Genomic DNA, 15392 nt, shown 5'->3' on the forward strand with positions numbered 1-15392 from the left:
GCCAGTTGCAGTTTCAACTCCCTCACTTGAAAGTCGATGACATTATTTGTGCCGACCGCCATGTGACTGTGGGAATGATAGTTGATAAGGTTCAAGTTAATACTGGTGCAGTTCATAACGTTATCTGTAACAAGCAGAAGTACCGCTAAACATGTGCAACATGGGTCTCAAAGAAGTTGACGCGGCTACACAAGGAAACAAGGCTGAGAGTGTGCACAGAGCTAAAGGAACGTTATGAAAGAGAAAGTGAGCACTTACACAACAATATTTTCACTTATGATGAAACTTAGGTTCACTATTGTGAGCCAGAATGAAAAAGACAAAGCATAGAGCAGAAGCACACCAACACATCTGTGAAGAAAAAATTCAAAAGCCAGGAGAAGTCACGTTGATGGTGTTTCGGGAAGCTGAAGGTCCAGTTTTTTGTGATTATCTCGAAGACAAGCGTACAATAAACAGCCAATACTACTCGGATTTGTTTCAAACAAGGTGATGCCAGCCATTAGATATAAATGTCGTCAAGCTCAGGGGAGAGATGTGATTCTTCAGCAAGACAACGCACGTCCTCATATTGCTCAACTAACACGAGGAACAATCGACAGATTGCCCCTCATCCCCCTTGCAGTCCTGATTTAGTACCGAGTCATTTCCATTTGTTTGGGGCACTGAAGGAGGCACTACGTGGGAAGAGGTTCCAGGACAACGAGGAAGTGAAAACGTTTGTGGGAAATTGGTTTAAACGTCAACAAAAAGAGTTCTTTGCAGTCTGAATAAAAAAGCTTGTAGCCTGTGGGAACAAGTGCGTAAATATTCAAGTCGATTATTTTGGAAAGTAGAAAAAGTGTTGTTTTGTAAAAATAACCGCTTTTTCTCCAGACCAATTTGTGTCTTTAATTATTGAATGACCCTCATAGTTAACATATTGCACTATTCTTAAAACTTGGCGCGAGACCTACAACTAACTCCATTCTCGAGAAAATGGGTCGTATACAGGGTGTTACAAAAAGGTTCGGCCAAACTTTCAGGAAACATTCCTCACACACAAATAAAGAAAAGATGCTATGTGGACATGTGTCCATAAACGCTTAATTTCCATGTTAGAGCTCATTTTAGTTTCGTCTGTATGTACTGTACTTCCTCGAATCACCGTCAGTTGGCCCAACTGAAGGAAGGTAATGTTGACTTCAGTGCTTGTGTTGACATGCGACTCATTGCTCTACAATACTAACATCAAGCACATCAGTACGTAGCATCAACAGGTTAGTTTTCATCACGAACGTGGTTTTGCAGTCAGTGCAATGTTTACAAATGCGGAGTTGGCAGATGTCCATTGGATGTATGGATTAGCACGGGGCAATAGCCGTGGCGCGGTACGTTTGTATCGAGACAGATTTCCAGATCGAAGGTGTCCCGACAGGAAGACGTTCGAAGCAATTGATCGGCGTCTTAGCGAACACGGAACATTGCAGCCTATGACTCGCGACTGGGGAAGACATAGAACGACGAGGACACCTGCAATGGACGAGGCAATTCTTCGTGCAGTTGACGATAACCCTAATGTCACCGTCAGAGAAGTTGCTGCTGTACAAGGTAACGTTGACCACGTCACTGTATGGAGAGTGCCACGGGAGAACCAATCGTTTCCGTACCATGTACAGCGTGTGCAGGCACTATCAGCAGCTGGTTGGCCTACACGGGTACACTTCTGCGAATGGTTCACCCAACAATGTGTCAATCCTCATTTCAGTGCAATTTTTCTCTTTACGAATGAGGCTTCATTCCAGCGTGATCAAATTGTAAATTTTCACAATCAACATGTGTGGGCTGACGAGAATCCGCAGGCAATTGTGCAATCACGTCATCAACACAGATTTTCTGTGAACGTTTGGGCAGGCATTGTTGGTGATGTCTTGATTGGGCCCCCTGTTCTTCCACCTACGCTCAATGGAGCACGTTATCATGATTTCATACGGGATACTCTACCTGTGCTGCTAGAACATGCGCCCTTACAAGTACGACACAACATGTGGTTCATGCACGATGGAGCTCCTGCACATTTCAGTCGAAGTGTTCGTACGCTTCTCAACAACAGATTCGGTGACCGATGGATTGGTAGAGGCGGAACAATTCCATGGCCTCCACGCTTTCCTGACTTCAACCCTCTTGACTTTCCTTTACGGGGGCATTTGAAAGCTCTTGTTTACGCAACCCCGGTACCAAATGTAGAGACTCTTCGTGCTCGTATTGTGGACGGCTGTGATACAATACGCCATTCTCCAGGGCTGCATCAGCGCATCAGGGATTCCATGCGACGGAGGGTGGATGCATGTATCTTCGTTAACGGAGGACATTTTGAACATTTCCTGTAACAAAGTGTTTGAAGTCACGCTGGTACGTTCTGTTGCTGTGTGTTTCCATTCCATGATTAATGTGACTTGAAGAGAAGTAATAAAATTAACATGGAAAGTAAGCGTTTCCGGACGCATGTCCACATAACATATTTTCTTTCTTTGTGTGTGAGGAATGTTTTTTGTAACACCCTGTATACAGCACTCTGTTCCGCCGGTTGTGATATTCGCTATTTTCGTCTTCATTAAAACAGCAAATAGTTAATACTTTCAGCCTGAAGGCAAATACTTGTTTATAAAGAATGATTAATGTATAATAAGGCGTCGCATAGAGACGGTGGAATTTCCTAAATAATGTAATTCGTCGTCTTAGGGCGGCAATATAAAAAAATGGTTCAAATGGCTCTGAGCACTATGGGACTTAACATCTATGGTCATCAGTCCCCTAGAACTTAGAACTACTTAAACCTAACTAACCTAAGGACATCACACAACACCCAGCCATCACGAGGCAGAAAAAATCCCTGACCCCGTCGGGAATCGAACCCGGTAACCCGGGCGTGGGGAGCGAGAACGCTACCGCACTACCACGAGATGCGGGCAGGCGGCAATATATACAGAAAAATACGGATAGATATGCGATCCTTCACTATTTTGTTCGCAGGAGAACAAATGAAGCCTTGAGCGCTAAAGACTTGTACTGTTTGTCTTAAGTAAGACGGACGCAGATTTGTGGCAGTCTGATCTAATTTTTTGTTAAATAAATAAAAACGTGTTCCGTCTAAGTTTGAGTGAAGTGTAAGAAGAAGAAATGTTATAACTTATCGTGACGACGCACGAGCGACTCAAGAGGACAATGGCTACATAAAAGAGCGCGTAATGGACTTGAAACGGACATAAAAATCTACTGTCATTGTAGTACTAAGGTGAAGGTACGATATATGTTTTAGTTATAATAAATATTTGTTCTGGGATTACTGAATCATTTAGCAGTGCTCATTCCTATTATCTCCTCAGTATTATTTTCATTTTAATTATGCATTTTCCTAAGATTACAGACACCAAGATCAGCAGTCCAATGTGCGTGTTACATTGATAAAAAGAAAACTGTTTTATCGTCTTCTTTTTTCATCAGCTTTAATATTGAATATCCCTTTTGTGTGATGTTACAGTTGTTTTTGCGCCCTTAAGAACATTCTGGTCCCTTAGGAAATTGTTTTGTCATAAGAATAACTTCACCACCGGGTATGATCATGAAGTAATTAGAAAGACGATAATGCAATTTCTTGATCAATAGCACGCTAGCTGTGACTGCTTCAAGCAACGCGACTATTCACATTTCGTAATGCAATATTTTATGACAATGGTCAATCCATGATTTTTACGCCAATTGTGATTGATAATACAGTAAGCGAAATCTCAATTTCCATTTTTTTTTTTCATTGAATAGCATCACTTTCATTTTGTTACATCACACCGTGTGCCCAGACGATAAAGCGAGAATGAAGTATTGGTAATACCCAAGTATCTCATAAACGGTTTGAGATATTGGTACGAGATTTTGGCAAATGACAGCAGGCAAAGAAGAGAGTAGGCTGCCATATGCTTACTGTGCGTAGCTTCCAGATTTATAGCTATAAAATACAACTAACTACAGATTCTTCAATGGAAAATTTAATTTTTTAATGATCATTGACAGTTGGTGAAACAGGAATTGTTACAGATTCCGACAAACCAGAACAAGTTTTCGAGACACGGCTCTGACATCCACAGTAGGATTCATAAACACTGTAAGAATTGTGGGATGTGTGCACAGAGAATTTGCTCGCGTATATAATGATCCGCAAGAAAATGGTGAGCACCATCCCGTCTACTTTACAATGGGTGATGTATCTGTGGATACCCACTGACCTATATTGAAGAAATACAGAGCAACTGCGACACCACAAGTGTGAACTATCAAAGTGTTACCGGAGGGTAATTTCCGAGAATGGCGGAGATAGTCACAATATTGGTAATGACAATATTGTTTGTTACAACGAGGAAGGAGAAGAAAATTACACTCCTGGAAATTGAAATAAGAACACCGTGAATTCATTGTCCCAGGAAGGGGAAACTTTATTGACACATTCCTGGGGTCAGATACATCACATGATCACACTGACAGAACCACAGGCACATAGACACAGGCAACAGAGCATGCACAATGTCGGCACTAGTACAGTGTATATCCACCTTTCGCAGCAATGCAGGCTGCTATTCTCCAATGGAGACGATCATAGAGATGCTGGATGTAGTCCTGTGGAACGGCTTGCCATGACATTTCCACCTGGCGCCTCAGTTGGACCAGCGTTCGTGCTGGACGTGCAGACCGCGTGAGACGACGCTTCATCCAGTCCCAAACATGCTCAACGGTGGACAGATCCGGAGATCTTGCTGGCCAGGGTAGTTGACTTACACCTTCTAGAGCACGTTGGGTGGCACGGGATACATGCGGACGTGCATTGTCCTGTTGGAACAGCAAGTTCCCTTGACGGTCTAGGAATGGTAGAACGATGGGTTCGATGACGGTTTGGATGTACCGTGCACTATTCAGTGTCCCCTCGACGATCACCAGAGGTGTACGGCCAGTGTAGGAGATCGCTCCCCACACCATGATGCCGGGTGTTGGCCCTGTGTGACTCGGTCGTATGCAGTCCTGATTGTGGCGCTCACCTGCACGGCGCCAAACACGCATACGACCATCATTGGCACCAAGGCAGAAGCGACTCTCATCGCTGAAGACGACACGTCTCCATTCGTCCCTCCATTCACGCCTGTCGCGACACCACTGGAGGCGGGCTGCACGATGTTGGGGCGTGAGCGGAAGACAGCCTAACGGTGTGCGGGACCGTAGCCCAGCTTCATGGAGACGGTTGCGAATGGTCCTCGCCGATACCCCAGGAGCAACAGTGTCCCTAATTTGCTGGGAAGTGGCGGTGCGGTCCTCTACGGCACTGCGTAGGATCCTACGGTCTTGGCGTGCATCCGTGCGTCGCTGCGGTCCGCTCCCAGGTCGACGGGCACGTGCACCTTCCGCCGACCACTGGCGACAACATCGATGTACTGTGGAGACCTCACGCCCCACGTATTGAGCAATTCGGCGGTAGGTCCACCCGGCCTCCCGCATGCCCACTATACTACCTCGCTCAAAGTCCGTCAACTGCACATACGGTTCACGTCCACGCTGTCGCGGCATGCTACCAGTGTTAAAGACTGCGATGGAGCTCCGTATGCCACGGCAAACTGGCTGACACTGACGGCGGCGGTGCACAAATGCTGCGCAGCTAGCGCCATTCGACGGCCAACACCGCGGTTCCTGGTGTGTCCGCTGTGCCGTGCGTGTGATCATTGCTTGTACAGCCCTCTCGCAGTGTCCGGAGCAAGTATGGTGGGTCTGACACAGCGGTGTCAGTGTGTTCTAACAGGCATTAGATATTGCCACTTCGTGACCTATATTATGTCGTGTTATTTATGTAAATGAGGTAGATGCCAAAACAGTCTCAATTATTTTGCATGTGTCACTATAGCTGCAATGTTAGAAAGGCGTATTTCGTTTTATCTAGCAGGCAGTGACAAAATAGACGTAATCAAATCGAGAAACCACACCAACCTTAGGCACTGACACGCCCAATATACCCGCTGGGCAGAACAGGTAATGTTGTTGTTGTTGTCTTCAGTCCTGAGACTGGTTTGATGCAGCTCTCCTGCTACTCTATCCTGTGCAAGCTGCTTCATCTCCCAGTACCTACTGCAACCTACATCCTTCTGAATCTGCTTAGTGTACTCATCTCTCGGTCTCCCTCTACGATTTTTACCCTCCACGCTGCCCTCCAACGCTAAATTTGTGATCCCTTGATGCCTTAAAACATGTCCTACCAACCGATCCCTTCTTCTAGTCAAGTTGTGCCACAAACTTCTCTTCTCCCCAATCCTATTCAATACCTCCTCATTAGTTACGTGATCTATCCACCTTATCTTCAGTATTCTTCTGTAGCACCACATTTCGAAAGCTTCTATTCTCTTCTTGTCCAAACTAGTTATCGTCCATGTTTCACTTCCATACATGGCTACACTCCAAACAAATACTTTCAGAAATGACTTCCTGACACTTAAATCTATATTCGATGTTAACAAATTTCTCTTCTTCAGAAACGCTTTCCTTCCCATTGCCAGTCTGCATTTTATATCCTCTCTACTTCGACCATCATCAGTTATTTTACTTCCTAAATAGCAAAACTCCTTTACTACTTTAAGTGTCTCATTTCCTAATCTAATTCCCTCAGCATCACCCGATTTAATTTGACTACATTCCATTATCGTCGTTTTGCTTTTGTTGATGTTCATCTTATATCCTCCTTTCAAGACACTGTCCATTCCATTCAACTGCTCTTCCAAGTCCTTTGCCGTCTCTGACAGAATTACAATGTCATCGGCGAACCTCAAAGTTTTTACTTCGTCTCCATGAATTTTAATACCTACTCCAAATTTTTCTTTTGTTTCCTTTACTGCTTGCTCAATATACAGATTGAATAACATTGGGGAGAGGCTACAACCCTGTCTCACTCCTTTCCCAACCACTGCTTCCCTTTCATGCCCCTCGACTCTTATGACTGCCATCTGGTCTGTACAAATTGTAAATAGCCTTTCGCTCCCTGTATTTTACCCCTGCCACCTTTAGAATTTGAAAAAGAGTATTCCAGTCAACATTGTCAAAAGCTTTCTCTAAGTCTACAAATGCTAGAAACGTAGGTTTGCCTTTCCTTAATCTTTCTTCTAAGATAAGTCGTAAGGTCAGTATTGCCTCACGTGTTCCAACATTTCGACGGAATCCAAACTGATCCTCCCCGAGGTCCGCATCTACCAGTTTTTCCATTCGTCTGTAAAGAATTCGCGTTAGTATTTTGCAGCTGTGACTTATTAAACTGATAGTTCGGTAATTTTCACATCTGTCAGCACCTGCCTTCTTTGGGATTGGAATTATTATATTCTTCTTGAAGTCTGAGGGTATTTCGCCTGTCTCATACATCTTGCTCACCAGCTGGTAGAGTTTTGTCATGACTGGTTCTCCCAAGGCCGTCAGTAGTTCTAATGGAATGTTGTCTACTCCGGGGGCCTTCTTTCGACTCAGGTCTTTCAGTGCTCTGTCAAATTCTTCACGCAGTATCGTATCTCCCATTTCGTCTTCATCTACATCCTCTTCCATTTCCATAATATTGTCCTCAAGTACATCTCCCTTGTATAAACCTTCTATATACTCCTTCCACCTTTCTGCCTTCCCTTCTTTGCTTAGAACTGGGTTGCCATCTGAGCTCTTGATATTCATACACGTGGTTCTCTTCTCTCCAAAGGTCTCTTTAATTTTCCTGTAGGCAGTATCTATCTTACCCCTAGTGAGATAAGCTTCTACATCCTTACATTTGTCCTCTAGCCATCCCTGTTTAGCCATTTTGCACTTCCTGTTGATCTCATTTTTTAGACGTTTGTATTCCTTTTTGCCTGCTTCATTTACTGCATTTTTATATTTTCTCCTTTCATCAATTAAATTCAATATTTCTTCTGTTACCCAAGGATTTCTAGCAGCCCTCATCTTATTACCTACTTTATCCTCTGCTGCCTTCACTACTTCATCCCTCAGAGCTACCCATTCTTCTTCTACTGTATTTCTTTCCCCTATTCCTGTCAATTGTTCCCTTATGCTCTCCCTGAAACTCTGTACAACCTCTGGTTCTTTCAGTTTATCCAGGTCCCATCTCCTTAATTTCCCACATTTATGCAGTTTCTTCAGTTTTAATCTACAGGTCATAACCAATAGATTGTGGTACGAGTCCACATCTGCCCCTGGAAATGTCTTACAATTTAAAACCTGGTTCCTAAATCTCTGTCTTACCATTATATAATCTATCTGATACCTTTTAGTATCTCCAGGGTTCTTCCACGTATACAACCTTCTTTCATGATTCTTAAACCAAGTGTTAGCTATGATTAAGTTGTGCTCTGTGCAAAATTCTACTAGGCGGCTTCCTCTTTCATTTCTTAGCCCCAATCCATATTCTCCTACTATGTTTCCTTCTCTCCCTTTTCCTACACTCGAATTCCAGTCACCCATTACTATTAAATTTTCGTCTCCCTTCACTATCTGAATAATTTCTTTTATTTCATCATACATTTCTTCAATTTCTTCATCATCTGCAGAGCTAGTTGGCATATAAACTTGTACTACTGTAGTAGGTGTGGGCTTCGTATCTATCTTGGCCACAATAATGCGTTCACTATGCTGTTTGTAGTAGCTTACCCGCACTCCTATTTTGCTATTCATTATTAAACCTACTCCTGCATTACCCCTATTTGATTTTGTGTTTATAACCCTGTAGTCACCTGACCAGAAGTCTTGTTCCTCCTGCCACCGAACTTCACTAATTCCCACTATATCTAACTTTAACCTATCCATTTCCCTTTTTAAATTTTCTAACCTACCTGCCCGATTAAGGGATCTGACATTCCACGCTCCGATCCGTAGGACGCCAGTTTTCTTCCTCCTGATAACGACATCCTCCTGAGTAGTCCCCGCCCGGAGATCCGAATGGGGGACTATTTTACCTCCGGAATATTTTACCCAAGAGGATGCCGTCATCATTTAATCATACTGTAAAGCTGCATGTCCTCGGGAAAAATTACGGCTGTAGTTTCCCCTTGCTTTCAGCCGTTCGCAGTACCAGCACAGCAAGGCCGTTTTGGTTAATGTTGCAAGGCCAGATCAGTCAATCATCCAGACTGTTGCCCCTGCAACTACTGAAAAGGCTGCTGCTGCCCCTCTTCAGGAACCACACGTTTGTCTGGCCTCTCAACAGATACCCCTCCGTTGTGGTTGCACCTACGGTACGGCCATCTGTATCGCTGAGGCACGCAAGCCTCCCCACCAACGGCAGGTAATAGGATTGTGGAAAGGGCCAAGGGTTGAAGTCAGTTTCTGCTCCTAATTGTCATTTATTGTAATTTAGCAACTCTTTCACGGCTCTAAAGGCCTCCCACAAGAAATTTTAACATGATAAAAATCCAATTAAGGTAGCAAAAAATAATTTAAGGAAACAACATATGCAAGGTGCAATACCAATGGCTGAGGGCCACAATCAAACTTCAACATTTCAAAATACACTCCTGGAAATGGAAAAAAGAACACATTGACACCGGTGTGTCAGACCCACCATACTTGCTCCGGACACTGCGAGAGGGCTGTACAAGCAATGATCACACGCACGGCACAGCGGACACACCAGGAACCGCGGTGTTGGCCGTCGAATGGCGCTAGCTGCGCAGCATTTGTGCACCGCCGCCGTCAGTGTCAGCCAGTTTGCCGTGGCATACGGAGCTCCATCGCAGTCTTTAACACTGGTAGCATGCCGCGACAGCGTGGACGTGAACCGTATGTGCAGTTGACGGACTTTGAGCGAGGGCGTATAGTGGGCATGCGGGAGGCCGGCTGGACGTACCGCCGAATTGCTCAACACGTGGGGCGTGAGGTCTCCACAGTACATCGATGTTGTCGCCAGTGGTCGGCGGAAGGTGCACGTGCCCGTCGACCTGGGACCGGACCGCAGCGACGCACGGATGCACGCCAAGACCGTAGGATCCTACGCAGTGCCGTAGGGGACCGCACCGCCACTTCCCAGCAAATTAGGGACACTGTTGCTCCTGGGGTATCGGCAAGGACCATTCGCAACCGTCTCCATGAAGCTGGGCTACGGTCCCGCACACCGTTAGGCCGTCTTCCGCTCACGCCCCAACATCGTGCAGCCCGTCTCCAGTGGTGTCGCGACAGGCGTGAATGGAGGGACGAATGGAGACGTGTCGTCTTCAGCGATGAGAGTCGCTTCTGCCTTGGTGCCAATGATGGTCGTATGCGTGTTTGGCGCCGTGCAGGTGAGCGCCACAATCAGGACTGCATACGACCGAGGCACACAGGGCCAACACCCGGCATCATGGTGTGGGGAGCGATCTCCTACACTGGCCGTACACCTCTGGTGATCGTCCAGGGGACACTGAATAGTGCGCGGTACATCCAAACCGTCATCGAACCCATCGCTCTACCATTCCTAGACCGGCAAGGGAACTTGCTGTTCCAACAGGACAATGCACGTCCGCATGTATCCCGTGCCACCCAACGTGCTCTAGAAGGTGTAAGTCAACTACCCTGGCCAGCAAGATCTCCGGATCTGTCCCCCATTGAGCATGTTTGGGACTGGATGAAGCGTCGTCTCACGCGGTCTGCACGTCCAGCACTAACGCTGGTCCAACTGAGGCGCCAGGTGGAAATGGCATGGCAAGCCGTTCCACAGGACTACATCCAGCATCTCTACGATCGTCTCCATGGGAGAATAGCAGCCTGCATTGCTGCGAAAGGTGGATATACACTGTACTAGTGCCGACATTGTGCATGCTCTGTTGCCTGTGTCTATGTGCCTGTGGTTCTGTCAGTGTGATCACGTGATGTATCTGACCCCAGGAATGTGTCAATAAAGTTTCCCCTTCCTGGGACAATGAATTCACGGTGTTCTTATTTCAGTTTCCAGGAGTGTATATTACCATAATCTTTAAAGGCAGAAGGCCACAGTGTTTAAGCTTGGAAGATAAATCTAAAAATTAATTTTTGCAAAATTTTAAGAAAAACAATAACCACAAGCCTAAAATTTAAAATAGCTGAGAACAGATAATTAAACATTGGTGGCACTCAGAAAGCCTCCAGGGATGTCGGTCTGCCCTCGTTCACTGAGGTGAGACAGGTGGTGAGGCCAACTATACTTGATCCGTCGGAATCCAAGCAGGGGACAGCCACCGACCGAGCGATACAACACCTTGCTTCCCGTCAATCGGTATATGAGAACTCAAACTGGCAATGTTACAAACGTGGAAATCCACAATGAAGTATGTATTAGCTGTGAAATCTAAACTCAACTTCGACGTCCTGGGTCGGTGAACCACGATGCTCGTAGCGATCGGACAGCTCCACACATGCTGCGACACTGCGTAGGGCTCGGCAGCGAACCCAGCAACTACACCGCACGAAGATGCCCTCCCTGGTCCGCACCAACCGACCGACTGACTGCCCGTTGATCCGTCCGCGACTGCTGCTGCGTCGCGACTGCACTGCAGGTGCGTGTCTGACTCACTTCCAGACACACGACGGTGGAAATACTGGCTTGGACCCAACCATGCAGAGGAAACACGCCCACTGACAAACTGACATCCCAGCACCAGAAAAGGACCGACCAGAGTTCTACAATATGGTAACTGAAGCGCTCGGAGAACCAGTTACACGTCGGCCGATGAGACGACTGACTTCCCAAAGCCAATACGCCGACATATTTATAATAACTTGGCAATTAAAATCACACAAACTACACACACAACATGACAAACACTTGCACAGATGCCTGAATGATACCCAACAGTAACTAAGCACACACGAAGGCAAATCGGAAGTCGATGCACGCACACACAGCCGACTCATGAACGATCGGCGAGCCAAAACGCGTCGTCCGGTAGGACAACCGACTGACGATCCACTAAGACAGTGGGCCGGCTCAAGTGATGCGTAGCGGCAATGGTCGGACGAGCCATGTCGACGCAGACCTCACTGCTGCTCCAAGCCGACTGCACCAGTGCCGCATTGCAACTCCCTGACTGGCAGGTCCGGACTGCGCTCCAGACGCGTTCCCCATGTCTGGCAGACCCGAACTGCGACCAACTCATTCTAACGACAGAAAACGACCGGGAAGCAATAGCAGTCCGGCAAAGATCCTGCGAGAGGGGATATATCGATACGCATTGCTAGCGCCTGTCACAGTCAGGCAAAGCAGGAACTCAGTGGCAGTAGTAATTTAAATTAACGCAGTGAGGTGGAAGTACTTTAAAAGTAGGGTGTAAAATACATGATGGCGGGAACACGAGCCACGCACGGCTCAGACACTATTCGTATTAACAGCTTTTACAGTGTTGGTTTTTCACGTAGCAAAACGGTTGACGAACTTTGACCAGGTACTTTTTTCGCAGCAACGAAAACCGTGCAAAGTAGTAGCAAGGTTAGAGACAGAAGAAAATGCTGGGACCTAAGGATTGAAGAAATGTATACCGTCTTGCTTGTCTCTTGTCTTTACTGGTCTTATGTTTCCTATATTTAACTTTGTCACGCAAAAGGGAAATTTATTAGCTAATAGACAATAAAGATTGGAAGTTTTCTGAAGAGTTCTTAGTCTCCCGGTCACATAATCCCATCTAGTATTAGTTGTGAGTTTTTTTTTTTTTTTTTTTTTTTTTTTTTTTTTTTTTTTTTTTTTTGAACTGAGCAGCTTGCCAAACTGGCTGACAGGGAACAGGAGAGGCTCCACACGACATTTTAATTTCCGCTGTCCTGGGTATATGTTTGATGGCTTCCATCGCAAAATATACAAATTTGAATTGCACAGAGTGGAATAGAGTGAGGTGCGATAGAAGAATGCTGTGTGAAGAGCCGTGGCACTGCACTTTGGCGCACTTAAGACTACATAACATGTCATATGTTTCCTCGAACATATATATTTTATACATCAAACTCTTCAAAAAGGTGTGTGCTACAAATTGAACATACTTATGAAAAAAAAGGTTTTTTTTTTAAATTTTTGATGTCCTATCTCAAACGCTCCAGGGGTAGGGAGGCGGGCGTCGCCACTATCAAGCTTTTTTTTCACCAGAATTTGCTGAGGTATTGTTAGATGCACATGTTCCCCACAACACTCTCATTTACCTAGGAGAATCGCTGAGCGACAATGAGTAACATACAACATAAATTAAGCATTCTATAGAAGGCACTTTTGAGATAGGACGAAACTTTTATAGAGCGTCAAATAAATTGTCCAGACGAGGAGGTTTGGAAACTTTTTTCTCATAATAAAATACGATTTTCATATGTCTTTCAACAGTGCCACTGTATTATTGGCTCTCGTTTTAAGACAATGAAAGAAATAAAATATTAGAGAAAGGTATGATGTTCTTGTAGTTTGTAATGCTACTGCCCGCTCATCAGATAACTTGTCCAAAATGTGTATTTTGTGATGCAAGTTATTTCGGTGATCCCGTAAGGGACGCCGAGTAGAAACAGCCGCTAGCAAGGCTTCTGCTGATGCCATTTTCTCGACAGTACAACAAAGGAAACCTAAGCGCCCACAAACAGTACTGAGTCCGCTACTGGCAGAAACAGCCGAATGCTGTCGGCGTTGCTCCAATGCAGCCAGGGAAACTGGACTGCTGTGGTCGCCTCTCTCAGAAACAAATGCGTTAGATTTGCTCAGCGCCGCCCCTTTCGCAGCGCCACTGGCCCGCAACCATTTGTTTTGCCAGCGCTGCTCTGCGCGATTCGCAGCTCCAATTGCGATGCGCCTCTCTACTATAACTGCAACCTTATTGTTATTTCATACCCTTCATCCCATGTGGGCAAGCGGAGGATGGGGGGGGGGGGGGGCTATGAAAGGTTTACTGGGCCGGTGCGTATAAACACATTCTCGTTGTCAGCACTGGGCACGCCACACTTGCCTATCGCCTACACAGCAATGAGCACACGACTCCTGTATGACATCCTCTTCCCCCACCTTTTCCTCCAGCATCTCCACATCCTTTACACTGTCTGCAGGCTTGATCCCCCCCCCCCCTTCCCTGGTTTTTTCCTTCTTCACCCCCCCCCCCCCCACTTGTTGCCGCTCCTCAATCGCTGTATCCCTCCCTCTCTCCACATCCACACCCTCTATCTCCTTCATCAGGGCAATTTCCAACACCTCCCCCTCCTGGATGTTGAACATCGCTGTGACATATACCTTTCCTTCCAACTGTAACCTGGCCTTCTTCTCCCCCCCCCCCCCCTGCCTCCCCTGGGCCGTCTTTTTCCTCCCAGAGCAGATTTCCCTCCTTCCTCCCAGATCCCCGCACCCTCTCCTCGACCGTTTCCCTCCCAGGTGCTTCCCTCCCTGGCCCCCTTTGGCGAGCTCCCCGCCTCCTCCCTCTCCTCCCCTCCCTCCCTTTTTCCCTTCTCCCTCGTCGCCATGCCTCTGGCAGATCCTCTCAGTTTGCTCATCATAATCAGTCTGCTACATCAGTGGTGTTTGCTGCTGTTCTCCCATGCATCGAGAGCTGTGATTTTAATTGTGTGCTGGTCTTGTACATAATGTTACTGTCAGTGATTGTTATCTGCTGTGCCATCCGTCGATACTCATATGCTCTGGTCATTCTTCGCCTTGTGTTCTTTAATTGTCCCAGTGTGGGTGTTTTTTGTTGTTGTGTGTGTGCTATTTTTTATGGTTTTTATCTCCATTTTACAGTCGCCCCTTTTTTGTCTGTCCTCTTCAGTAATGTTTCCATTTTTATATCTATGTACGCCACTGAGCCATGCGCAGCTCATGGTCGTGTCGTTTGTTGCTCGTCATCTCGTTTTCGTGGTTCTGTCACCTCGTTTTTTTTTTTCGTTTAATTCGATTTACTAGCGTCACTGGGTTGCTGGTTTGCTTGCCCATGAGTGGCAGCAGCAGCGCTTATCGATAAGTGCACTTTTGTACCACCTCTGGAGCGACCAGTAGTATTTACAGGTCGTCATCTGAGTCGAAAGGTAGCAGTCCGGGACGGAGTACCAGTGAGGTGCGGGTAGCCAGTGGTCGCCGACCGCTGGCGACACACATGAACTGTCCGATGGAAGGAGATTGGACTGTGATGACTGTTGGTCGGTTGGTGGTCTCATCAGGCGACGTGTATTGGGTCTTTTGACCATTTCTGTGCATGGATGGGTCCCACAGCCAGTGTGCCCAGGTCGTCGTGTCTCCGAATTCCGACGGACATCAAGTTGAGCCAGGTTGTAGCTACAGTCAGCTTTGGACAGCCAAGACTCGCCCGACCATTGCTGACATACGTAACTTCAGTTGGTCGTTCCGTTGGTCGTCTCATCGGACGACGTGTATTTCGTCGCCGACCACTTGCGGAAACTTTCTG

This window comes from Schistocerca gregaria, chromosome 8, assembly GCF_023897955.1.
Source record: "Schistocerca gregaria isolate iqSchGreg1 chromosome 8, iqSchGreg1.2, whole genome shotgun sequence".
Lineage (NCBI taxonomy): Eukaryota > Metazoa > Arthropoda > Insecta > Orthoptera > Acrididae > Schistocerca > Schistocerca gregaria.